General features: G+C 40.3%; 1 long non-coding RNA gene across 3 annotated transcripts in view; it reads left to right on the plus strand.

Annotated features, from left to right (window-relative positions):
* Positions 1–27043, plus strand: part of Gm30319 — a 92804-nt gene that overhangs the window by 38292 nt on the left and 27469 nt on the right. The window contains exon 3 of one of the 3 annotated variants that reach the window (XR_003953887.1): positions 20360–21937. The exons of the other annotated variants lie outside the window; for them this stretch is intronic. This is a non-coding gene — a long non-coding RNA (predicted gene, 30319). Of the gene's footprint in view, positions 1–20359; positions 21938–27043 lie in introns of those variants that run through there. 3 annotated transcript variants of the gene reach the window in all.

The raw sequence follows: 27043 nt of genomic DNA on the forward strand, positions 1-27043 counted from the left end.
AAAATAGATTCCCTCTTGTTCCCCAGAAGAAAAAATTACAACTTTCAGCATTATATGTAGTTGTTATTTAGTAAGGACTCTTCCATTTTACTCTGCAAACAAGTGTGGCTGCTTATTGGCTGGCTCTGGTTAACTAAGTGGCCTGACCCAACACTGCAGTCAATTCCAGCCCCTCCTTGATGACGTACCACCTACAAATACAAGCAATTGGCTTGGAGTATTCAACTTGCAGAAACCTGCCAAGATGTCTAGTAATAAAGAGTGACACATTATTTTTCAAGGATGTATTTAAATAAGAAGTTGCTGAAATCTTATTTGTCAAGAATTCAGAATTTTTATTTTGAGACCACAATTATTTGAATGGTGAAAAGATGTTGTAGATTTATGTGAGTAGAAAAGGAAATTCTGGTTAATTCAGGCAAATTAAGTTCAACCCAAATATAGATTGTAAATAATGTCTCATGGTACAATTATGCAGACTTTACAAAACATCTTTATATATAAAGTACTAGTTAAGGAGAGATGATGAAGTTAATTTATGCGCTTACAATCTACTTAGGCAGGAAAATCTCAATAATGAATATTAAACACTCTCTTGACTGCATGAAGAAATTTGCTTTAATGGTGGGACTACAGGGGCTAACTGGATCAAAAGATAGTGGTGACACATTATGGTTTGTCTTTATGATGATCTAAGTAAGACTGTCTTGCACAGGCTTTCATACTTGAATACATAGTCTCAAGTTGGAGGTAGTATTTGGGATGTTATGGGAAAGTACAGCCGTGTTGGAGAAAGTACATCACAGGTGAGCCCAATAAACTTTCTTCTGTAAGTCAATTCTGCTAATGTATTATATAATACAGTAGCAGAAAAGTAACATATACAATCTTTGTTGTCAACTTGCCTGGACTTGGAATCACCTAGTATCACTTGGAATCTATTCTTGGATGTCTAGGATGTCTGAGATGGACTATCCAGAGAGGTTTAACTCAGGGTGAAAGGCCCACCTTGAATTTGGGAGACAGAATCCAATGGGCTGGGATTCTGGTCTCAATAAGAAAGTGAAAGGTAAGTAGCTGTATAACCCAGGGTTCCCCAGATATTCTGGGAAATATCTTTTTTACAGCAATGGCCTGATTATTTCAAACCATTAGCTATATAAATCTTCCTTCCCTTCCATAGCATTTGGCTATTTTGTCACAGAAATTATGGCAGTTACTAACCCAGGATGTCAAGGTTTGAATGAGAGGAAACCAAGCTAGTTACCCATCTATCATCTAACATGTCATAAATATATAAATTAACAAATTATATAAAAATTTCAAGGTGACAACTATGAGTCTATTTTCACTTTTCTACATATCAACAGCCAGTTAGACCAGCACCATTTGTTGAAGATGCTTTCATTTTTTCCATTGTATATTTTTGGATTCTTTGTCAAAGATCACCTGTAAGTGTATGGTTTTGTTTCTGTGTCTTCAGTTCTATCCCATTGATCAACTAGTCTGTCTCTGTACCAATATAATGCTGTTTTTATCACTATTGATCTGTAGTAAAGCTTGAGGTCAGGGATGGTGATTTCCCCAGACATTCTTTTATTGTTAAGTCTTTTCTTTCTTTCTTTCTTTCTTTCTTTCTTTCTTTCTTTCTTTCTTTCTTTCTTTCTTTCTTTCTTTCTTTTGCTATTCTGTTTTGTTTTTTGTTTTTTGCTTTTTGTTTTTGTTTTTATTTTTTGCTTTTCCAGATGAATTGAGAATTGATCTTTCCATGTCTTTGAAGAATTGTATTGGGATTTTGATGGGAATTGCATTGAATCTATAGATTGCTTTTGGTAAGATGTCCAGTTTTACTATGTTTATTCTGCCATTCCATGAGCTTGGGAGATTGCTCCATTTTCTGAGATCTTCGATTTCTGTCTTGGGAGACTTGAAGTTGTTGTTGTACATATCTTTCACTTGTTTGGTTAGAGTTACCCCAAGATATTTTATATTATTTGTGGCTATTATGAAGGGAGTTGTTTCTCTAATTTCTTTCTCAGCCTGTTTATCATTTGTATAAAGGAAGAGTCTACCTTACACCAATCAGAATAGAAAAGATCAAAACTTCAGATGACAGCACATGTTGGGGAGGATATGGAGGAAGATGACAGTCCTCCATTGCTGGTGGGATTGCAAACTGGTACAACCATTATGGAAATCAATCTGGAGGTTCCTCAGAAAACTGGAAATAGATCTTACCTGAAGATCCAGCAATACCACTCTTGAGAATATACCCAAAGGATGCCCTACTATGCCACAGGAGCAAGTGTTCCACTATGTTCATAGCGGCCTTATTTGTGATTGCCAGAATCTGGAAACAACCTAGATGTCTCACAACAGAACAATGGATACAGAAAATGGGGTTCATTTACACAATGGAATTCTATTCATCTATTAAGAATGAGGACATCTGAGGTTTTCAGGCAAATGGATGGAACTAGAAAATATCATCCTGAGTGATGTAACTCAGACCCAAAGGACATGAATGATATTTACTTACTAATTAGTGGATATTAGCTCCCCCCCCCCAAAAGTGACGAATACCCAAGATACAGCCCATAGAACTCAAAAAGGTCAACAAGCTGAAGGGCCCAAGTAAGGATGCCTCAGTCCCATTTGGGAGGGAGAAGAAAGCAACCACAAATGGGGAGGGAGGGATTTGGGAGGGAAAGGGGATAGGAGGTGCAGAGAGGGGAACCTGATCGGGTATTGGGTGGGGAAAAAGTTCTGAATCCCTGAGGGTCAGCAGAAAGAATGGAAACATGCAACCTCAGGAGGTAGGAGGTTGGGGGGGGGGACCTGCCAGAATGTACCAGGGACCTGACAGATGAGAGACTCTCAGGACTCAAAGAGAGGGATCTTAGATAAAATGCTCTACACTGGGAAGAGGGAACTTATAGAGCCCACCTCCAGCAGAAAGACAGGGCATCAAGTGAGGAATGAGGTTGCCATCCCACAGTCAAAACTCTGACCCATAATTGTTCCCGTCTGAAAGAATTGCAGGGATGGAAATGGCAAGGAGCCTGAGGAAAAGAAGGTCAAGCGACAGGCCCAAAGTGTGATCCAGCTCAAGGGGCAGTCCTAAGACCTGACACTATTATTGAGGCTATGAAGCCCTCCCAAAAGGAACCTATCATGACTGCCCTCCGAAAGACCCAACAAGCAGCTGAAAGAGTCAGATGCAGATATTTGTACCCAACCAATGGACATAAGTTGCTGACCACTGTGGTTGAATTAGGGGAAAGATGGAAGAAGCTGAGGAGGAGGGTGACCTTGTAGGAGCACCAGCAGTCTCAATTAACCTGGACATCCCCAAGATTTCTCAAACACTGGACCACCAACCAGGCAGTATACACCAGCTAATAGGAGGCCCCCAACACATGTATAGCAGAGGATGGGCAGGTCTGGGTTTAGTCAGAGAAGATGCATCTAATCTTCAAGAGACTGTAGGCCTCAGGACATTTAGAGGTCTGGTGCGGTGTGGGTTGGGGCTGGGTATATCTTCATGGAGACAGGGAGGTGGGGAGGAGGTATGGGATGTGGAACAGTGGGAGGGTGGACTGGGAGGGGAGTAAAATCTGGAGTTTAAAACAAACAAACAAACAAACAAAAAATTATATAAAATTAAAAAATTTAAAACGTCAATATTTAAGTATAAATGATCACGTTGGGTTAGAGAGATTAGAAAGAGACAAAACTTCCAGAAAGATAGGATGTACTCTGGGTAAGATGGGATAAAACCCAGATTGAGGGTATGATCTTACTGAAAGAAAAAAAATGCATGATTTAAAAGGGATGTTGGGTAGCACAAGAAGTCAGACATAGTCAGGAGAGGAAGTGCCTTGATAGATAGAGGTCAACATACTTTTCCCCCAGACAGAAGATTTGTCCTTATCCCATGAAGGAGGGCATGAGTCTCAATGAGTCTGCAGTCCACAGAGCTAAGTAGCATAGATACAAGTCTTTACCTGTTTTGAGTCTGCAAATTGAAATACCCTCTGGTTTCTTCATCACTTTTACTTAGAAGAAAATGAACAACCAAGAGTAATAGCTTAATAACTGCTGCCTCTTCCTCTTCCTCTTCCCTTTCCCTTTCTTTATCCCCCTCCCTTCTCCCCTCCCCCCTCCTTCTCTTCAACATAAGACACCCTTAGTAACATGAATCCTCATCTGAAGTATAATTTGTTCTGTAAAACTGTTAAACTGTTATTGTCTAGTTTCTGGGCTGCTATGCTGAGGGTCAGTACCAGGACTTTATTGGAGCCACCAAAGTAAATAGCAAAGAGAGGCCTCTTGATAATTACCATGCTGATTTTCTAGCAACAAAGCCTGCTTTGCCTGCTTTATGTAGAATACATTTAAGAAGTAACTCTTGAGAGGAGTCTCTGAGAACACATTTATGGACAAAACTGGATGCCTGGGGCTTATAACATGGGAATATCTTAATATTCTTATAGTTGTGTTATATTTTACCCTTTTTGAATGTTTCCATTTATTTTTACTCTCATGTGAATATTTTCTGAAGGAAGCAATGGTTTCAGAATCAATTCAATGACAGGAACACTGACATCGGGGACTTTGTGATTTGCAGGAGGAAAGAGTGTGGGCAGTGCTCTTCTAATATCAGTCTAGGGTTTTATGGTTGGTTGGCATTTTGATATTTTGTTTAGCATTATGTTGCTCTTCATGAGCTTGCAAAAGATGAGTCATTGTCTTAGACATTCAAGAACAGTCAGTGTTAGAAAGCTGTGCTCTTATTTGGTAACAAAGTGTGAAGAGAGATCAACTTGGGCATTCAGTATCTTTATGTGGGCACAACAACTGTAAGAGAGTAAGCAGACACAGTAGTAATGTTTGAAATCCAGGACATATTGGCTGTTAATTTTCTGTTTGCTACAGTGCCAAAGGACTGGGAAATTTCACCCTGTTATACACATACTGTGCAAAGTACAGAGCCTTGGATTTTATATGCATTGGTTTAGAAGTTTGTGAATTGTGTGAGGAAAAAGATATGAAAGTAGAGGAGGGACTAGTTGGAAAGAGGAAGGGAATCAGCCAGAGTGGGAGGGCATGGTGATCTCATTAAAAAAACAAAAACAACAACAACAACAACAAACCAGAAGCTCACGTTAACGATGCTAGAAGGAAGATTTGCACATCAGAGTGTTTCTAGAGGGTTTTCAACTCATATAAAATTTACTTTATAGGTATCTCCTTCTCTAGATGAACCATAAGCTCTATGAGGAATAGGGGTAGGCATTTGCCCCCTCCTCTGTAGTTCCACAGTGCAACCAACTTAGGTCAGGTTCTCTAAAATGGAGTATGAACTTAAAAGATTTGTCCCCTTAGTAAAATATTTTGAAATAAATTGTGTTCTGCAACCACAGAAAATTTAAAATGATAATGTCATTTGTAAGAGAAGAGTCAATGGAATAGTAATTAGGAGAAATATTTTCTTTGTATTTCCAAGAGAAAACATAGACAGCCTTCATCCACAGAAACATTTTCCTCCTTAAACTCTCATTGAGAACTTCTTCATGATGAACTGTTACAGCGGCATCTATTTTTAACTTAACATCTCTGCTCTATTCAACTCTTCTCCTTATTCATGTCAGACATTACTCCAGGTAAGGTATGTCAACAGGAAACAGCACCAGTAAGGTCCCTGTTGTCAAAAAAGTTCTCCTATTGGGCATCATAGACAAAAGACAATTAAATAAGTAATTTTAGACCATGAATATTATAGAAAAGAAAGAACAGGATCCTATAAGAGAGAGGGGAGCATGGGGAGATTTGTTACTTACAAGGGACCACTGCATTTTGTGGCTTACAAAAGTTATAATTTAGATTTCCTTCAGTTCTTTGGTTTGGTTTAGTACAGCTGGCTGATGTACCTACTTCACATTGTGAAGACTAAGGTCACTCACATGCCACTGTTGGGGTAGATTTGTTGGCTCTGGCATGTCCTACATGGTTTCTGTCTTTCCACAGTCTATCTGCGTGTGAGCCTTTCCATTCAATGGTCCAAACCAACATGCCTCACACCTTACTGGCTAGCATTCACAGAGTAAAAGTGGAAACTTGTTGGATTTGAAAGTTGGGCTCAGGAACCGTATGCTATCAGGATGTGAGTATTAGGCAGAGGAATTGGAACATTCAGAAATAGACAAGGATAATAAGAAGGTAAGAGTAAAACAGTTATGATCAACATGGCACTGTAAAGATTAAGTCTATGAATCGTGAGTATATAATTTCTTTTTTTTTCCATTTTTTATTAGGTATTTAACTCATTTACATTTCCAATGCTATACCAAAAGTCCCCCATATCCACCCACCCCCACTCCCCTGCCCACCCACTCCCCCTTTTTGGCCCTGGTGTTCCCCTGTACTGGGGCATATAAAGTTTGCAAGTCCAATGGGCCTCTGTTTCCAGTGATGGCCGACTAGGCCATCTTTTGATATATATGCAGCTAGAGTCAAGAGCTCCGGGGTACTGGTTAGTTCATAATGTTGTTCCACCTATAGGGTTGCAGATCCCTTTAGCTCCTTGGCTACTTTCTCTAGCTCCTCCATTGGGAGCCCTATGATCCATCCATTAGCTGACTGTGAGCATCCACTTCTGTGTTTGCTAGGCCCCGGCATAGTCTCACAAGAGACAGCTACATCTGGGTCCTTTCAATAAAATCTTGCTAGTGTATGCAATGGTGTCAGCGTTTGGATGCTGATTATGGGGTGGATCCCTGGATATGGCAGTCTCTACATGGTCCATCCTTTCATCTCAGCTCCAAACTTTGTCTCTGTAACTCCTTCCATGGGTGTTTTGTGCCCAAATCTAAGGAGGGGCATAGTGTCCACACTTCAGTCTTCATTCTTCTTGAGTTTCATGTGTTTAACAAATTATATCTTATATCTTGGGTATCCTAGGTTTGGGGCTAATATCCACTTATCAGTGAATACATATTGTGTGAGTTTCTTTGTGAATGTGTTACCTCACTCAGGATGATGCCCTCCAGGTCCATCCATTTGGCTAGGAACTTCATAAATTCATTCTTTTTAATAGCTGAGTAGTACTCCATTGTGTAGATGTACCACATTTTCTGTATCCATTCCTCTGTTGAGGGGCATCTAGGTTCTTTCCAGCTTCTGGCTATTATAAATAAGGCTGCTATGAACATAGTGGAGCATGTGTCCTTCTTACCTGTTGGGGCATCTTCTGGATATATGCCCAGGAGAGGTATTGCTGGATCCTCCGGTAGTACTATGTCCAGTTTTCTGAGGAACCGCCAGACTGATTTCCAGAGTGGTTGTACAAGCCTGCAATCCCACCAACAATGGAGGAGTGTTCCTCTTTCTCCACATCCACGCCAGCATCTGCTGTCACCTGAATTTTTGATCTTAGCCATTCTGACTGGTGTGAGGTGGAATCTCAGGGTTGTTTTGATTTGCATTTCCCTGATGATTAAGGATGTTGAACATTTTTTCAAGTGCTTCTCTGCCATTCGGTATTCCTCAGGTGAGAATTCTTTGTTCAGTTCTGAGCCCCATTTTTTAATGGGGTTATTTGATTTTCTGAAGTCCACCTTCTTGAGTTCTTTATATATGTTGGATATTAGTCCCCTATCTAATTTAGGATAGGTAAAGATCCTTTCCCAATCTGTTGGTGGTCTTTTTGTCTTATTGACGGTGTCTTTTGCCTTGCAGAAACTTTGGAGTTTCATTAGGTCCCATTTGTCAATTCTCGATCTTACAGCACAAGCCATTGGTGTTCTGTTCAGGAATTTTTCCCCTGTGCCCATATCTTCAAGGCTTTTCCCCACTTTCTCCTCTATAAGTTTCAGTGTCTCTGGTTTTATGTGAAGTTCCTTGATCCACTTAGATTTGACCTTAGTACAAGGAGATAATTATGGATCGATTCGCATTCTTCTACACGATAACAACCAGTTGTGCCAGCACCAATTGTTGAAAATGCTGTCTTTCTTCCACTGGATGGTTTTAGCTCCCATGTCGAAGATCAAGTAACCATAGGTGTGTGGGTTCATTTCTGGGTCTTCAATTCTATTCCATTGGTCTACTTGTCGGTCTCTATACCAGTACCATGCAGTTTTTGTCACAATTGCTCTGTAGTAAAGCTTTAGGTCTGGCATGGTGATTCCGCCAGAAGTTCTTTTATCCTTGAGAAGACTTTTTGCTATCCTAGGTTTTTTGTTATTCCAGACAAATTTGCAAATTGCTCCTTCCAATTCGTTGAAGAATTGAGTTGGAATTTTGATGGGGATTGCATTGAATCTGTAGATTGCTTTTGGCAAGATAGCCATTTTTACAATGTTGATCCTGCCAATCCATGAGCATGGGAGATCTTTCCATCTTCTGAGATCTTCCTTAATTTCTTTCTTCAGAGATTTGAAGTTTTTATCATACAGATCTTTCACTTCCTTAGTTAGAGTTACGCCAAGATATTTTATATTATTTGTGACTATTGAGAAGGGTGTTGTTTCCCTAATTTCTTTCTCAGCCTGTTTATTCTTTGTATAGAGAAAGGCCATTGACTTGTTTGAGTTTATTTTATATCCAGCTACTTCACCGAAGCTGTTTATCAGGTTTAGGAGTTCTCTGGTAGAATTTTTAGGGTCACTTATATATACTATCATATCATCTGCAAAAAGTGATATTTTGACTTCCTCTTTTCCAATTTGTATCCCCTTGATCTCCTTTTGTTGTCGAATTGCTCTGGCTAATACTTCAAGTACTATGTTGAAAAGGTAGGGAGAAAGTGGGCAGCCTTGTCTAGTCCCTGATTTTAGTGGGATTGCTTCCAGCTTCTCTCCATTTACTTTGATGTTGGCTACTGGTTTGCTGTAGATTGCTTTTATCATGTTTAGGTATGGGCCTTGAATTGCTGATCTTTCCAAAACTTTTATCATGAATGGGTGTTGGATCTTGTCAAATGCTTTTTCTGCATCTAACGAGATGATCATGTGGTTTTTGTCTTTGAGTTTGTTTATATAATGGATTACATTGATGGATTTTCGTATATTAAACCATCCCTGCATCCCTGGAATAAAACCTACTTGGTCAGGATGGATGATTGCTTTAATGTGTTCTTGGATTCGGTTAGCGAGAATTTTATTGAGGATTTTTGCATCGATATTCATAAGAGAAATTGGTCTGAAGTTCTCTATCTTTGTTGGATCTTTCTGTGGTTTAGGTATCAGAGTAATAGTGGCTTCATAAAATGAGTTGGGTAGAGTACCTTCTACTTCTATTTTGTGAAATAGTTTGTGCAGAATTGGAATTAGATCTTCTTTGAAGGTCTGATAGAACTCTGCACTAAACCCATCTGGTCCTGGGCTTTTTTTGGTTGGGAGACTATTAATAACTGCTTCTATTTCTTTAGGTGATATGGGACTGTTTAGATGGTCAACTTGATCCTGATTCAACTTTGGTACCTGGTATCTGTCCAGAAATTTGTCCATTTCATCCAGGTTTTCCAGTTTTGTTGAGTATAGCCTTTTGTAGAAGGATCTGATGGTGTTTTGGATTTCTTCAGGATCTGTTGTTATGTCTCCCTTTTCATTTCTGATTTTGTTAATTAGGATTTTGTCCCTGTGCCCTTTAGTGAGTCTAGCTAAGGGTTTATCTATCTTGTTGATTTTCTCAAAGAACCAACTCCTCGTTTGGTTAATTCTTTGAATAGTTCTTCTTGTTTCCACTTGGTTGATTTCACCCCTGAGTTTGATTATTTCCTGCCGTCTACTCCTCTTGGGTGAATTTGCTTCCTTTTTTTCTAGGGCTTTTAGATGTGTTGTCAAGCTGCTAGTATGTGCTGTCTCCTGTTTCTTCTTGGAGGCACTCAGAGCTATGAGTTTCCCTCTTAGAAATGCTTTCATTGTGTCCCATAGGTTTGGGTACGTTGTGGCTTCATTTTCATTAAACTCTAAAAAGTCTTTAATTTCTTTCTTTATTCCTTCCTTGACCAAGGTATCATTGAGAAGAGTGTTATTCAGTTTCCACGTGAATGTTGGCTTTCCATTATTTATGTTGTTATTGAAGATCAGTCTTAGGCCATGGTGGTCTGATAGGATACATGGGACAATTTCAATATTTTTGTATCTATTGAGGCCTGTTTTGTGACCAATTATATGGTCAATTTTGGAGAAGGTCCCGTGAGGTGCTGAGAAGAAGGTATATCCTTTTGTTTTAGGATAAAATGTTCTGTAGATATCTGTCAGGTCCATTTGTTTCATAACTTCTGTTAGTTTCACTGTGTCCCTGTTTAGTTTCTGTTTCCACGATCTGTCCTTTGAAGAAAGTGGTGTGTTGAAGTCTCCCACTATTATTGTGTGAGGTGCAATGTATGCTTTGAGCTTTACTAAAGTGTCTCTAATGAATGTGGCTGCCCTTGCATTTGGTGCGTAGATATTCAGAATTGAGAGTTCCTCTTGGAGGATTTTACCTTTGATGAGTATGAAGTGTCCCTCCTTGTCTTTTTTGATAACTTTGGGTTGGAAGTCGATTTTATCCGATATTAAAATGGCTACTCCAGCTTGTTTCTTCAGTCCATTTGCTTGGAAAATTGTTTTCCAGCCTTTCATTCTGAGGTAGTGTCTATCTTTTTCTCTGAGATGAGTTTCCAGTAAGCAGCAAAATGTTGGGTCTTGTTTGTGTAGCCAGTTTGTTACTCTATGTCTTTTTAATGGGGAGTTGAGACCATTGATATTAAGAGATATTAAGGAAAAGTAATTGTTGCTTCCTGTTATTTTTGTTGTTAGAGTTGGCATTCTGTTCTTGTGGCTGTCTTCTTTTTGGTTTGTTGAATGATTACTTTCTTAGTTGTTCTAGGGCGTGATTTCCGTCCTTGTATTGCTTCTTTTCTGTTATTATCCTTTGAAGGGCTGGATTCGTGGAAAGATATTGTGTGAATTTGGTTTTGTCGTGGAATACTTTGGTTTCTCCATCTATGGTAATTGAGAGTTTGGCCGGGTATAGTAGCCTGGGCTGGCATTTGTGTTCTCTTAGTGTCTGTATAACATCTGTCCAGGCTCTTCTGGCTTTCATAGTCTCTGGTGAAAAGTCTGGTGTAATTCTGATAGGCCTTCCTTTATATGTTACTTGACCTTTCTCCCTTACTGCTTTTAATATTCTATCTTTATTTAGTGCATTTGTTGTTCTGATTATTATGTGTCGGGAGGAATTTCTTTTCTGGTCCAGTCTATTTGGAGTTCTGTAGGCTTCTTGTATGATCATGGGCATCTCTTTTTTTATGTTTGGGAAGTTTTCTTCCATTATTTTGTTGAAGATATTAGCTGGCCCTTTAAGTTGAAAATCTTCATTCTCATCAATTCCTATTATCCGTAGGTTTCGTCTTCTCATTGTGTCCTGGATTACCTGGATGTTTTGAGTTAGGATCCTTTTGCATTTTGTATTTTCTTTGACTGTTGTGTCGATGTTCTCTATGGAATCTTCTGCACCTGAGATTCTCTCTTCCATTTCTTGTATTCTGTTGCTGATGCTCGCATCTATGGTTCCAGATCTCTTTCCTAGGGTTTCTATCTCCAGCGTTACCTCGCTTTGGGTTTTCTTTATTGTGTCTACTTCCCCTTTTAGTTCTAGTATGGTTTTGTTCATTTCCATCACCTGTTTGGATGTGTTTTCCTGTTTTTCTTTAATGATTTCTACTTGTTTGGCTGTGTTTTCCTGCTTTTCTTTAAGGGCCTGTAACTCTTTAGCAGTGCTCTCCTGTAATTCTTTAAGTGGCTTATGAAAGTCCTTCTTGATGTCCTCCATCATCATCATGAGAAATGTTTTTAAATCTGGGTCTAGATTTTCGGTTGTGTTGGGGTGCCCAGGACTAGGTGGGGTGGGAGTGCTGCGTTCTGATGATGGTGAGTGGTCTTGATTTCTGTTAGTAGGATTCTTACGTTTGCCTTTCGCCATCTGGTAATCTCTGAAGCTAGCTGTTTTAGTTGTCACTGTTAAAAGAGCTTGTTCTTCAGGTGACTCTGTTAGCCTCTATGAGCAGACCTGGAGGGTAGCACTCTCCTTAGTTTCAGTGGGCAGAGTATTCTCTGCAGGCAAGCTCTCTTCTTGCAAGGCAGGTACCCAGATATCTGGTGTTCGAACCAGACTCCTGGCAGAAGTTGTGTTCCACTCACTAGAGGTCTTAGGATCTCGTGTGGAATCCTGTGTGGGCCCTTGCGGGTGTCAGGCGACTCAGCTGGCAAGGTAGCCGGGGCTCGAGTGGAGTGGAAGGGGTTTGTGCCCCAGATCAAGCCCGGGTAGCCTGCTTCCCTATGTACTGCAGTCTCAAGTTCCGCGCGATTGGATTGGGGCAGGCGCTGTGTTCCACTCACCAGAGGTCTCAGGGTCCCGTGGGGAGTCCCGTGTGGGCCCTTGCGGGTGTTGGGCGAGACTCTGCTGGCATGGAAGCCCGGGGCTCGAGTCGAGCGGAAGGGACTTGTGCCCCAGATCAGGCCCGGGTAGCCTGCTTCCCTATGTACCGCAGTCTCAAGTTCCCTGCGATTGGATTGGGGCAGGCGCTGTGTTCCACTCACCAGAGGTCTTAGGGTCCCGTGGGGAGTCCCGTGTGGGCCCTTGCGGGTGTTGGGCAAGACTCTGCTGGCAAGGAAGCCCGGGGCTCGAGTCGAGCGGAAGGGACTTGTGCCCCAGATCAGGCCCGGGTAGCCTGCTTCCCTATGTACTGCAGTCTCAAGTTCTGCGCGATTGGATTGGGGCAGGCGCTGTGTTCCACTCACCGGAGATCTTAGGGTCCCGTGGGGAGTCCTGTGTGGGCCCTTGCGGGTGTTGGGCAAGACTCTGCTGGCAAGGTAGCCCGGGGCTCGAGTCTCTAGTCGAGCGGAAGGGACTTGTGCCCCGTGAGTATATAATTTCAACAAAGTTATAGCAGAAAATTCCCATATTTGTAGAGAGAGATCATCCAGATACAGGAGGCATTTAGGAGACTAAGGATACTAGAATAACCTCCATTGTTCATGTATTGTCAAAAAGTATACAGAGCAAGAAATACCAAATCATACATAAATATAAGACTAAGAATAATAGAAGATTTCTCAAGAGATCTTTAAAAGCCAGAAGGGGTTGGCAATATATAGTTTTTATTTCAAGTTCTCAAAAACAACTGCCAGCCTGGACTCAGCAAAAGTATGTGTGTGGTATTGTTCCTTTACAACATTTTTAGAAAATAGGACACCCTCTGCCAGAGCCTTACTGATACAGATGCAGATGCTTGCAACCAACCATTGGACTGAGCACGGTGATCCCAATGGAGGAGTTAGGGTAAGAACTGAAGGAATGGAAGGGGTTTGCAACCCCATAGGGAGAACAATATCAACCAACCAGACCTCCCAAAGCTTCCAGGGACTAAACCACCAACCAAAGAATATACATGGAGGTGCCCATGGCTTCAGCTTCATATGTAGCAGAGGATGGCCTTATCTGGCATCAATGGGAGGAGAGGCCCTTGGTCCTGTGAAGGCTTGATGCCCCAGTGTAGGGAAATGCTAGGGCAATGAGGGAAGAGTGGGTGGGTGGTTAAGGGAGCATCCTCATAGAAGCAGGGGGAGGGGATAGGAGATTTTTGGAGAGGAAACTGGGAAGGGGAATAACATTTGAAATATAAGTAAATGAAATAACCAATAAAAAATTAAAAAAAGAAATATAAAAAAATAGAACACCTTTTGGGTAGGTAAATTTAAAAGACAAAATACAAGGTTCCCTTTTGGGGTAGATGCAATCTCTTCAACATAGTTGGATTTGTGGCTGTGCAGAACTTTCCTTTCTTTTTTTAATTCAATTTGGGGAATTTGTAAGTACTGTGTTACAGATGAGCACATTTCATGAAGCAAATTTTGTTCAAAAATAAGTCTATAGTGGCATACACATATCTATCTATCTATCTATCTATCTATCTATCTATCTATCTATCTATCTATCTATCTATTTATTTATTTTACAGTTTGGTAAGACGTTTCTTTTCTTTCTTTTTTAAAAATTAGGTATTTTTCTCATTTACATTTCCAATGCTATCCCAATAGTCCCCCATACCCTCCCCCCCCACTCCCCTACCCACCCACTCCCACTTTTTGGCCCTGGTGTTCCCCTGTACTGAGGCATATAAAGTTTGCATGACCAATGGGCCTCTCTTTCCAGCGATGACCGACTAGGCCATCTTTTGATACATATGCAGCTAGAGACAAGAGCTCTGGGGTACTGGTTAGTTCATAATGTTGATCCACCTATAGGGTTGCAGATCCCTTTAGCTCCTTGGGTACTTTCCCTAGCTCCTCCATTGGGGGCCCTGTGATCCATCCAATAGCTGACTGTGAGCATCCACTTCTGTGTTTGCTAGGCCCTGGCATAGTCTCACAAGAGACAGCTATATCAGGGTCCTTTCAGCAAAATCTTGCTAGTGTATGCAATGGTGTCAGCGTTTGGAGGCTGATTATGGGATGGATCCCTGCATATGGCAGTCTCTAGATGGTCCATCCTTTTGCCTCAGCTCCAAGCTTTGTCTCTGTAACACCTTCCATGGGTGTTTTGTTCCCAATTCTAAGAAGAAGCAAAGTGTCCACACTTTGGTCTTTGTTCTTCTTGAGTTTCAAGAATACTCAAGATATAAGATACAATTTGAGAATTTCCCTTTCTTTAAGAAGATATATCTCTGGTCTGGTGATATAACTTGATCAAATCCTATGAGGTATTGAGTACACATAGTTCTAGGGTCATTAGTCAGCTTTGGTAAAGACATTGATCTTGAATCATTATAATGAGACATAGCACAAGTATATGATTATATTAATTATTCATAATTTAGAGCTTTTATTTTATTATTGAGCAATGATCTTTTGTGTTGAACATATGTACCTACAACTTTTTTTTTTATTTTAGAGCCAGTTAAATTTCCTATGTCATCAGCTGGGTTTACAGTGGTGACTAGTCAGCACACCACAATAATTATGTTTGTCCATGTCAAACCACTAAGAGAAAAATGAAAGTACCAGTCAACCAGATGTTTTGTCTGCATCATGAGCAACTATCACTTAGTCTAAACTGACTCCCTACATCCCTTTAATTGTCTTACCGAATTGTTCAGAAAGTCCTAATCAATGGGAAGACTAAGTTTTTTTGTTTGTTGATGCCAAAGAGATAAAATTAGCCCATTTGTAAAAGCTTTCAGTTTCAATCTAGGTATTGGTACACTGTATCTGCTTTACTACATTACATATGTGAATTTTCATGAAGATGCCTGTCTCTTCATATGTTTCAGCATGTTAATAACCCTCTGTAACACCAATCATCCACAGATTTATTTTCTTCATACATGCTATAATATGTTCATTATCTTTTTGAATAAATTTTATCTTGATATTCAAGATCCTCAATATAACTATGCTTGTTTCTTTTATATATTTGTGGCCAGTTTTAATATTCTTTATTGGTGGTGATTTTACTATACACTAAAGAATGCTTAGCAACATCCCTAGTAGCTTAGCATCACTCTCACATTGTGCTCTATCCTTTTTGCTTTATGTGGGTTTCCTCCTGACTGAGCGTTTTCCTCTTTAGGATATGGGTAGGTAATATGGTCTCTCCCTTTCTCTCAAGTGCCTAGGAGGGACAAAGTAAGACAAATAAAGACTAAACAAGGAAGGGAGAGGGGAAGACCTGTGGACTTTAGGTGTTTATCATTTATTAGTGATATATTAATGGGACAGACACTGTTTGTTATGCATTGTGTCAAACATAGGGCAGCAGTTTTAATATATGTGCCAGGAGTACCACAAGCTAGACTGTATCATTTGGGCCTCAAGAGCATGTGAGCTGATGATTGTTATTTCTAGATTACCAAGTAGAAAACAGGCTTGGGATCTTCACTCACATGTCCCAGTGCAAGCAGTCAAGAGACGAAACATGATTCAAAGTAACACAGGCTGAGTCCCCAGCCGTGTTTTCCACTAAGTTTCAAGTTGTACTGATTTAGCTGTCAACCTTGAGGCAGTTCGCTTGCTCTCATCTTCCTGTTATTGAAAGATGGATCACCTGGGACAAAACGCCAATGGAATTTCCATGGTCTCTGTACATTTCTACTACTGAGCTCTTCCTTGTCTCTAATGTGTTTCTCAGACCCTCCTCACCAGGCACAGCTTCCAGCAGTGAGCTCAGCTCAAACATGAAGCTTTTGGGAATGAATTAGGAAAATCTACTCAGCTGTTTTTGTAGAAGGAAAAAACGATACATAGTACCTTTTCTCCGTTTCCCAAAATAAAGCAGCGCTTGAGCTTTCAAGTCTGCATGTGGCCAGACCTTTATGAAAACGTCCCAATTAAGCTGGAGTGAACACATTGAAAAATCTTCTGTTGCTTCTCCTTTCCAAGTAGAGCACTGGGTTTGCATCCCAGAGATCTTTAGATGGCGAGTAAACTATTTGCAAAGCAAAGCTAATCATTTGTGACAGCATTAGATTCTTATTTGGGTCTTTTCCCATTCGATATTTCCTTACCCATCTGGCACACAGGGTCTTTGCTATGTTTTCTATTCAGCCTACAAAATTTACTTATTATTGAGTTTATACAAACTGCTTGGCTAGGAGTTAGTTCATCCATATGTACATTTAAGTGGCTTCTAAACAAGGTACTAGGGATGCTGTGTCTATTACTACATTTACTTAACCATAGACCTTGCAGAGTTGGTGTTATCATGGCTGATTTATGTAAAGAAACCCCAAATATGGCCATAGTGGACATCCATGTAAACACAGAACACATGCTGAGCCTAGGAGTTACTCTACCTGCAGGCCTCTCATTCTTTGTAAAGCCGTTCATCCTCACAATAAGCCAGAGCTTGGAGGGCTGAGTTATTGTTTATGTAACATCAAAAAAAAAAAAAAACCTTGAAGGAACTGAGCTTGCCATGTGCAGAGAAGGCAATACCAGGCATTTGATCAAGTTTCTACAGGAAAGGAATAAATAAGAGCTGAGTGTCCCTGAGTGGTGACAGACATGTGAAGAGATATTACTATTAACAATTAAACAAACAAAGAAATTAAGGAAAGGGAGAGAGAGAGAGAGAGAGAGAGAGAGAGAGAGAGAGAGAGAGAGAACACATGTGCATGCACGTGTGCGCGCACACACACACACCAACAGTTACGGTTTGGAAGATTCAATGTTACTAAAATGGCTGTACTGCTCAAAGCAATTCATAGATTCCATAAGGTAACTTTATCATCCTACTTATCAATGATATTATTTGCAATATTAGAAAAAAACTATTTTAAAATCAGGATAAAACCAGTACACAGGCAAAGAAATTTTGAGCAAACAAATATTGAGGAAATCAACACAGAAACAGAAGCACACTGACTAGTGGAATAGAATACAGACTACATCATGCATCTGTGGCCAAGTGACTTTGGGCTAAGGCATCAATAGCATCCCCAGGGATAGGAGTGTCTTTAAATAAGTGCTTTCTCAAGATATATATATATATATATATATATATATATATATATATATATATATATATATACATATATATGAAGAGAGACAGAGACAGGGATGTAGGGAAGAAGGGAGAGAGAGAGCTGTCTCAGGATGGGTAAAGGGCTTCTCATGTAGACACCAAAATAGGAAGTTACTAGAAAGTTACTAGGAGGAAACAAAGAAGAATTGTTGCCAGACATCAGAATGAGTAAATTTGTTTTTATTTGTTTGCTTTTACTTTCTTTTTGGCAAGACGTCCAATGCTTGTGAAACAAAAATGAAAGTAAATGGGGTTTAATCAAATAGAGGACAAAGAAACAACAAAATGAAGGCCAGGTCATGGGAGAAAGTATTTACAAACTGTGTATCTGAAAATGGACAAATATGCAAAATGCCTAAGGAACAATAGCAAAAACTTTAAATGGAGAGAAACAAAGAACCCAGTGAGTAGCCAGGAAGCCTAAACAGAGGCTTTTCAAAAGAAAACAGTCAAAGAACAAAAGCAAACACACAGGTCCCAAATCGCAGATGGTCTGGGACACGCTAATCAGAGCTGCGGCTGGACTTCACCTCATCCCAGGAGGAGCGACTAGTAACAAGGAGGCTAACAAGATGCAGAACAGAGGAATGCTGGCACACAGTTCATGGTGACTTAACTGCATGTAGTCACATGCAAAACAGAATGGCAGTTCTTTAGAAACACAGACTAGAAGTCCCCTGTGACCTGGCACTTTTTCCACTGGCATAAACCCAAAGAAAATGAATTCTAAATGTTGGAAAGTCATTTCAGCTTTAATGCTTACTGCAGCACTGTTCATAGTAGATAAGAAATGGGGACTATTCTAAGTGTTCATCGCTGTCAAATGGATAAAGAGAAGGTAGGCCACATACACCCACACAGACATGGAATAGTATTCAGACATAGAAGAATTAGACCTGTGTCTTGTTATTTGCCTTAACATGGAAGAAACAGAAGATCGATACTTAAAGTCAAGCAAGCAAGAACAGTATGCATGACTATTCATCCCCACTAAAGGGCACCTGACTTTGTAGAATTTAGCGGAGCATGGTGGTTATGAACAGAGAGGGAGTGATGTGCAAAGGCTGAACAGGGGTTGTTAAGCGAACGTTTCATAGGAGTGAGAATTTCCATGTGCACAGTCAGAAGTGGATAGAAGACAATACGATGGTGCACACTTGGAAAAGCTAGAACAAACTACCCTAAATGGGGTTATTTGGCAAAAAGAAAATATATTCAAGGATATAGATGTACTTAATGTAATTTAAATGTTAAATAATATACATGTACATAAAACATCATGCTGTATCTCATAAGTATATTTAATTTTTATATTTGTGTGTGTCAATGAAAATACATTTTTAGAAAAAGTATAAAATATCCCCCTAGGACTTGAATATCCTAAAGAGTGAGGAAGCCTACTAACCTAGAGAAAATTGTCTTTTAACTTGAAGGACTTCTGTGTTGTGGTCATGTGGCAGGCCGTGTTACCTAGAGAGGGTCCGGGCACTGAGGACAGGGTGTGGTCACTGCCTGGCTCTGATTGCTTCTTTCTTCTTTCTACTTCAAATTATTTCTATGATTTAAGATGAGTCTCTTTATTCTTATTGCCAAACTTCTCCATTTTTTATTATTTCTGACTTCTCAGTAAGGAATGTAAATACTACAGTTTTTTCTTTCTTTTTCTTCCATCCCCCTCCTGCCTTTCTCCTATCTCCACACCTATGGTTTTATTTCTATTGTGGCCTTTCATGGGTTATCTCAATGCTCATGCTCCATTCCACCCCCAGGTTGACTGACTCAATACTGAAAACTTTAACCCAGTTCTAATTTTAACCCAATACTTGTTTTATTTAGCTTCCGGGACCACTGAAGACAAAGCATGTACATTTGAATTCTAATTTGAAGCCATACTGGTCATTTTGGGAAGATATTTCTGCTAGGGAATAAGATGAGCCATATTAGCAGAGGCCACTGGCCCGTGAGGAGACAGCGTGGCTGCTGATCACAGAGTACAAACGGGTTTGCTAGGCTTTGGCAACATTCTCCGTGGGCAGCAGGGCCATATATAAGCAACTCTTGGAAAGTGCTGTCCTGTGGACTGCTGCTGTTTAATGTGGGTGGCATGCCCTTGGCAAATACTAAGCATCATAAAGTCACTATTTTATCCTCACTAATAGTGATTATCATTTGAATGCAGCACAATGACTGTACAGTACCCGGTGCTCAGTAAATGTTGAATGAACATGGAAGTGAATTAATAGCCTCTTTCATAAATAATCTTTTCACAACAATTTAAAGGCAAAAATGGCATTGCATGTTTCTGTAACAGTAAGCTTTTTACAGAGGAAATGAGAAAACCTTCTAAGGGCTGGCTGCCTGTTAATGTTGTATCACTACTGTGGGATGTCTGTTCAGATCATGTACTGTGCTTTTTCTGTGGTGAAACTCTTGGAAATTAGAGGGTTTGTGGAAAATGTGATTATGGAATAAGCATTTATAATAGTATAGCCTTTGCCAGTTTCTAAGCCTGAATGAGTTTTTGTTTTAGCCAAACAGTTAAAAATGGTGCTATTTTGAAAGTGTTTCAAGTGACCCAAATGCCTTTAATTTAGAGAAGAAATATGCTTCTCCATTCCTTGTATTTGTAGTTAAATATATGCACATATTAGCTTTCACTGGGCCAAATTGGCTACCCTAATGTTAAGCACAGTATGGGCTCAGACATTTTCTGTGCTTATGTTAGGGAAACCGTGTGTCTGTCCCTCGTCCTGTTTTAACTAAACCATGGCCTCTTTCCTTGCAGCCCTGATAAAGGATGTACAAATAGAAACACCTACTTTACAGAACTGCTGGACAGCCTCCTAATGCAAGAGGTCTGCAGAACTTCATGTCAGTGCCTCCAGGCCCTCATCAGAAACCATTGCCATCAGAATGAAACAGGGATTCACTGGTCCAGGTTCTCTCAGTGATGACCTTTGTCATCAGAGCTGTAATAAGGCTGGATTCGTCCACTCAAATCGTGGCAGAGTCAGGCCTGCAGGCCACAAAGCCTGCTCTGCTGAGAGGTGAAGCGATTCCCACCATGATGGTCTAACGTTGCAGAAAGGCATTCATGTTGTTATCATAATTGAGACTGTCACCTCAGTTGAGATCAGATTTGAGGGGCTAAAGACTAAACTTTTCCAAGGTCGCCAGGATATTATTGATAGCCAGATATTATGACTCTTATTCTTGCCCCTCTATTGTCATTATTGCCAACCTCAGGGATTTCCTTCTCTTAACCTCAGGGATTTCCATTTTTCTTTTTCTTTTTAATTTTTTATTAGGTATTTTCCTCATTTACATTTACAGTGCTATCCCAAAAGTCCCCCATACCCTCTCCCCCCACTCCCCTTCCCACCCACTCCCACTTCTTGGTCCTGGCATTCCCCAGAACTGAGGCATATAAAGTTTGCACGACCAATGGGCCTCTCTTTCCACTGATGGCCAGCTAGGCCATCTTCTGATACATATGCAGCTAGAGACATGAGCTCCAGGGGGAACTGGTTGGTTCATATTGTTGTTCTACCTATAGGGTTGCAGATCCCTTTAGCTCCTTGGGTACTTTCTCTAGCTCCTCCATTGGGGGCCCTGTGATCCATCCAATAGCTGACTGTGAGCATCCACTTCCATGTTTGCTAGGCCCCAGCATAGTCTGACAAGAGATAGCTATATCAGGGTCCATTTTTCTCTTAACTCACATTTTTTTTTCCAGAGGGGGTTGAAGAATTTCTTCTTTGTGAGTCACCATGCTTAAGCATAGAGAAAAAGTATCTGGAGGTGGAAGGCAAGATAGTTTCCAACTGCTCTTTCCTACTGTACATCCATTCTCTGTAGCCAAATAGGGTAAGAACCTGTGTGGTGTAAGGATAGGTGTGAAGACTTCTCTCATGTATTCGAGCATAAAGATGTCTTTGACTTCTGAGAATCTTCCTTAAAATGAAGAGTTAAAGACTGTTTCATAGAATGTAACACATATAATGTTAAAATGACCTCAAAATATTTTCATTTTAATTGAAGAGCACACAAAGGGTTTTGGGGTCCTGCATCTTCTCTGCCACAGGCCACAGCTGCTAGGGAGGCAGGATGCAGGAAGTTGACTGCACTTACCCCACAGATGTCTTAGGTGAGTGTTAGGCTGTAGGGAAGCCCCCAGCACACCACTCTGGGGTGGGGAAGTACAGTCTGAGGCAGGGGACAAGCGGGGATTAGAGGAGATTACACAGTGTCTCTGTAGGTGAAGGTCTTCTTCGTGGCTCCCCATGGTGGATCCAGATGAGAAGAGGCAGTCCATGGTTTTAACACATTTATTGTCATGGCAGAAAGTATATGAGTAAAACCATACCCCACTTCTCAGGGCAGGCCTGAGATTAAATACCTTTTGCAGGGAGGAGTGTCTGGGAAGAAAGGCTTATTGGCTAAGCCCTCCAGGCCTTTAGGTACCTCATTAAAATGGATATTTGTCTTGAGTCTACTTGACCACAGGTCATGTCCTTTTTTTGGGGAGGGGGGTGCATTGTCCTTACGTGACTGATAGCCACAAATCCATGGGGAGCTGCAGCTAGTGACAGGGGCCTGGTGCCCAGGAATCAGGCGAAGCGCCTACCATCCCTTCAGGGTCACTAGGACTTCTAGCCTTAGCTCAAAGAGGAACCCAGGCTACCTTTCATGGTCCTATATATGTCTTTCTTTTATTTATTTATTTTTATTAAAACAAGTTTTTCTTAGTGATCAGTCCATTGCAACATCATATGAGAATACTGTCACGTTTGCTTGGTATTATTGCAAACGCTTCTCATAGACAGGCTTATCAAATCCTCACATGAACCTAAAGTGTCCACGTAGGGGTGGAGGAATACGCGGCTCCAAGAGATTTCTTAATTTGCTTAGATTTCCCAGCTGACATGTCGCAGAGGTGAAGTGTGAACTGTGTCACTACTTCCCATGACCCCAAGGGCAAATGAATCTGTAATGCAAGGTTAGGAGAAACTAGGAAGAAGATCCTGGGAGGGGGAGGGGAGAACAAACCAGGTTGGGATCAAAGTGACACCTGTTGCTTAGGAAAAACACAACTCAGAGGGAATACAACTTGTAGCTTATGCTCTTCTTGATGGATATTGTCATAGACTTTTATGGAAAATGTCTTTGGTTGACTCTGGTCAGAGGCAGAACTTACATTTTAAAAGTTGCTTGGTCTTGGGATGAGAACTGGGCCAAAATCAAAGCAAGAAATGACACCCGGACACACATGTCTTTAACTTCTTGCAGGATGAGATTTTTACAAGTGGAAAAGGCAAACCATGCCACCAGCCCTGGAGTAAGGAGACTTCACCTCGTCAATCATAGCAGTCAGCTTCCTCTCCATAACCAGTAGACTGTTGACATACAAAATAGCCTTCATTTTTTCAAAGAAATGTTTCAAAAAGGCTAATGGTGAGACATAGAAGCCATCTAAGAAATGTGATGGGCCTGTGCTGAGTCCAAAGCAATGCAACCTTTTAACGTCTAGTTGGGATCCCAGGCAGCACTGGGAGAAGCTCAAGGAGTGTCCTTGCCAGTCCCACATGTACAGCAGCAAGCTATGGTCACCCAGTGGCTGTACATATGCAAGTCCTCAAAGAATGTGTAATGTAATGCAGTGAAAGCTGCTTCTAAGCAAAGACTCACAGAGTGACTCCAGCAAAGGCAAGAAATGTACATCTTGCCCAATATAAAACCAACCAGACAAAACCCCAAACAAATAATAAACAAATCATCATCAACAATAATAACATCAAAAACAAAACAATAAACACTATGATAAAAATTGGGTTTGCCCCAGACACTAGGCAGATGCCAACAAGAGCCTACTGACAGGAGCCTGATATAGCTGTCTCCTGTGAGGGTCTGACAGTGCCTGGCAAATACAGAAGCGGATGCTCATAGCCATCCATTGGATGGAGCACAAGGTCCCCAATGAAGGAGCTAGAGTAAGTACCTAGGGAGCTGAAGGGGTCTGAAGCCCCATAGGAGGAACATCAATATGAACTAACCAGTACCCCCCAGAGCTCCTTGGAACTATACCGCCAATCAAAGAAAACACATGGTGGAACTTGTGGCTCTAGCTATATATGTAGCAGAGGATGGCTTTGTGGGTCATCAATGGGAGGAGACATTCTTGGTCCTGTGAAGACTCTATGCCCCAGTATAGGGGATTGCCCGGACCAGAAACTGGAGTAGGTGGGTTGGGGAGCAGGGGGAGGGGGGAGGGGATAGAGGATTTTGGAGGGGAAACTAGGAAAGGGGATAACATTTGAAATGTAAATAAAGAAAATATCTAATAAAAAATGAAAAAAAGTTTACCAAATGTAATGAGTTTTTATTATTAAAAATATTTGAGTGTTAAAAAAAAACTGGGTTTGCACCAACCAAAGAGTACACATTGAGGGACCCATAGTTCCAGCTGCATATGTAGCAGAGGATGGCCTTATTGGACATCAGTGGGAGGAGAGGCCCTTGGTCCTATGAAGGCTCAATGATCCAGTGTAGGAGAATGCCAGGACAGGGAGTAGGAGTGGGTGGGTTGGTGAGCAGGGAGAGTGGGCAGGGGACAGGGGGTTTTCGAGGGGATACTAGGAAAGGGGATAACATTTGAAATGTAAATAAAGATCTAATTAATTAAATGTAAATAAAAAATCTAGTTAAAGAAAAAATTGTGTTTGAGTTTTTCTCATTTACTTATTTATTTTTCATTTACTTATTTAATTCATGTATATGGTATATGGTGTGTGTGTATGTATGTTTGTGCATGTGCACATGCATGTACAAATGTGTATGCCTAGAAAGGTCAGAAGTTGAGGTCCTATGCCTTTCTCAGTTGCTCTCTACCTTACCTTTTGAGACAAAGTCTTATCCTTAAACCAGGAGATTCCTATTTCTGTTGACTGACTAGTCAAAGGGCCACAAGGGACCACTTAAATCACTCCTTCCCACTCTTGTTCTGCGGATACAGACAGGATTTCCTCACTCTTGAGTTTTTAAATGGGGGCTGGGGATCTTTACCCACTGAGCAATCCCAGGTCAGGTTTGAATTTTGTTTTTCAGTTAAAGAAACTTGGTAGGCACCATTTTCAATTCACAGAATGTTTATTATATATCCTAGCATAGAGGGTAAGCTAGTGAGTCCTTCTGCCCAATTTCCTGCTGGAGGAAAGAGAAGAAATAATCGGGCGGCTAACATGGAAATGCAATAGTCGAATTACCAGTTTTTAATATTTTGACTACATTCCTAGATGGCTCTGAATTCTGGGGAGAGTTACTTTACCCCCCTTGTACCTCAGTTATCCCATTAGAGAAATTAATAAAATATACTGTTTTTCTGAACATATTCCTGAGAAGATTATTTTAAATATATGTGGGAAATTCTTCCTGTTGTGTCTGTTCCATAAGTCTTCATTTTTGTCTTTATTTAGCAAAAAATGGTTGACTGAATTTCAGAACACTTAATGGATTCTTTGAAAGTTGTAAGGCTAACACAATATAAGATAAAATCTAGAATGATGTGGGTGTATTTCAGATTTTTAAAATTTAAACAATATTTATTTGTTTATGTGTATGAGAAGGCATGGATGACAGTCAGAGGCCAGCCTGTGGAGTTGGCTTTCTCTCCTGTCACCTGTTGGTTCTGTGGATTGAATTCAGGCCATCCAACTTTTGTAGAAAACACGTTTACCTTGTGATCTATCTCAATGACCCAGGTCTAAGAAGTTTTGAATGATTTATGAGGCTAGCTGTATTGGTTAAAAACAAGTGATTTGTTTCTAATATACATACATACACACCCACCCACCCCATATATATATATATATATATATATATATATATATATATATATATATGCACATATATATATATATACATATATACACACACACACACACACACATATATATATATATATATACACACACATATACATATACATATGTATATATACACACACATACATATGTGTGTGTGTATACATTGTGGACTGTGAATATCAGTTATAGATAGCTTCTTCTATAGGATTGAACTCAGTGCTCTCTTTCCCCTTGATAGGACCCTGTCTGGCTTGAACCACCTCCACTCTGCCTTTGTAGTGTGCCTCACCAAGTGTCCAGAAGCAACAGAGCCTGAGAATCATGGGATGATCCTTCTAAGAACACAATCTAAAAGAAACCCTTTCACTTCTCAATGGCCTTTCTCGGGGTATTTTATCACAGCAATGTAACACAACTAATTCAACTGTTTAACCGAATGCAATTTCTCACATTATTTGTTGTTACAAAGAAAAAAGATAAATTACTTCTTAGTGATGGCCCTTACTAGCAATATTGATTTTTCAAGCATGTTAGCTAATTTTTTTTTTACTGTGTCTAATAACAATAGCTACAACAATGTGATCGCTTTCTGTTTTAGATAACACTTCAAAAAGCGTTTGAGTCATAGATGAAGTCCAGAGGTTTTGTAATTTCCAAGAATTACCCACAGCTTAGTTTAGTACCTGGCATGGAAGAAGTGGTTGACAAACACTGGCAACAAACAAAACAAACAAACAAAAATCCTAGGTTGCAAAGATGAGTTTGTAAGTGGCTGTCTCAGAAGAGAGTATGTGGTTTATGTCTGATTCTCACACATTTCATTGTCTAAGAAGTAAAGCCCAATGCTTTCAGCAAGTATCTATCACGGTATGAATAACCAAGTCTAATGTCTAATGACAAAGTAGGGAGGAAGGCCTGGGTCCCCGCCATAAGGTTAGACTGTCTGTCGAGGTCTCTTACCACCATCTCCTTCTTACCTGGAAATTCTCATTTTCTGTCCGAGATCATCTCCACAAGACTAGGGGGATCACAGGCTGCTTATTTAGCCACTATTGAAATATTTTGGTTTTGTTGGAATACATAATATTAGCACAAAAAGAAGCTTGCCCGTAGTCTGTTTCAGTGTTCAGGTCTGTAGCAGATATGTCATCATACCTCTTCCTGCTCCCATGGGGATATCTCTATATTTTAGCAGCACTCAAATTTGTGCCTATGAGATCCTTCTTAACATAAGCTGGTGGGCAGCCATTAACAACTGATTGAGATTGACATGCAGAAGAAAAACCATTTTCCAGCCTCAATACATTCCAATATCCTATTACAACAGGCAAAATAAGAAGATTCCATTTGATTTGTCTGTCTGTATGTTGTAGCTGAGTGCTTTTGGGGCAATATTGTTATTTTCAGGCTGGAAGCAATCTGACTTTACAAACTCAAGTACCAAATATCATATTTGTTCTGATCAATATTTTTTGTCCTTCCTTTAAAGAAGGAAGCCCTTTAAAGTAACCCTGAGACAAATGTATATAGCAGATAAATCCTTTCTTTGCATAGAGGATAGAAAAATGGGATCACTGCTGAACAGAATGTGAACTCTTGCATACTTT

Source organism: Mus musculus, chromosome 2 (assembly GCF_000001635.26).
Source record: "Mus musculus strain C57BL/6J chromosome 2, GRCm38.p6 C57BL/6J".
Lineage (NCBI taxonomy): Eukaryota > Metazoa > Chordata > Mammalia > Rodentia > Muridae > Mus > Mus musculus.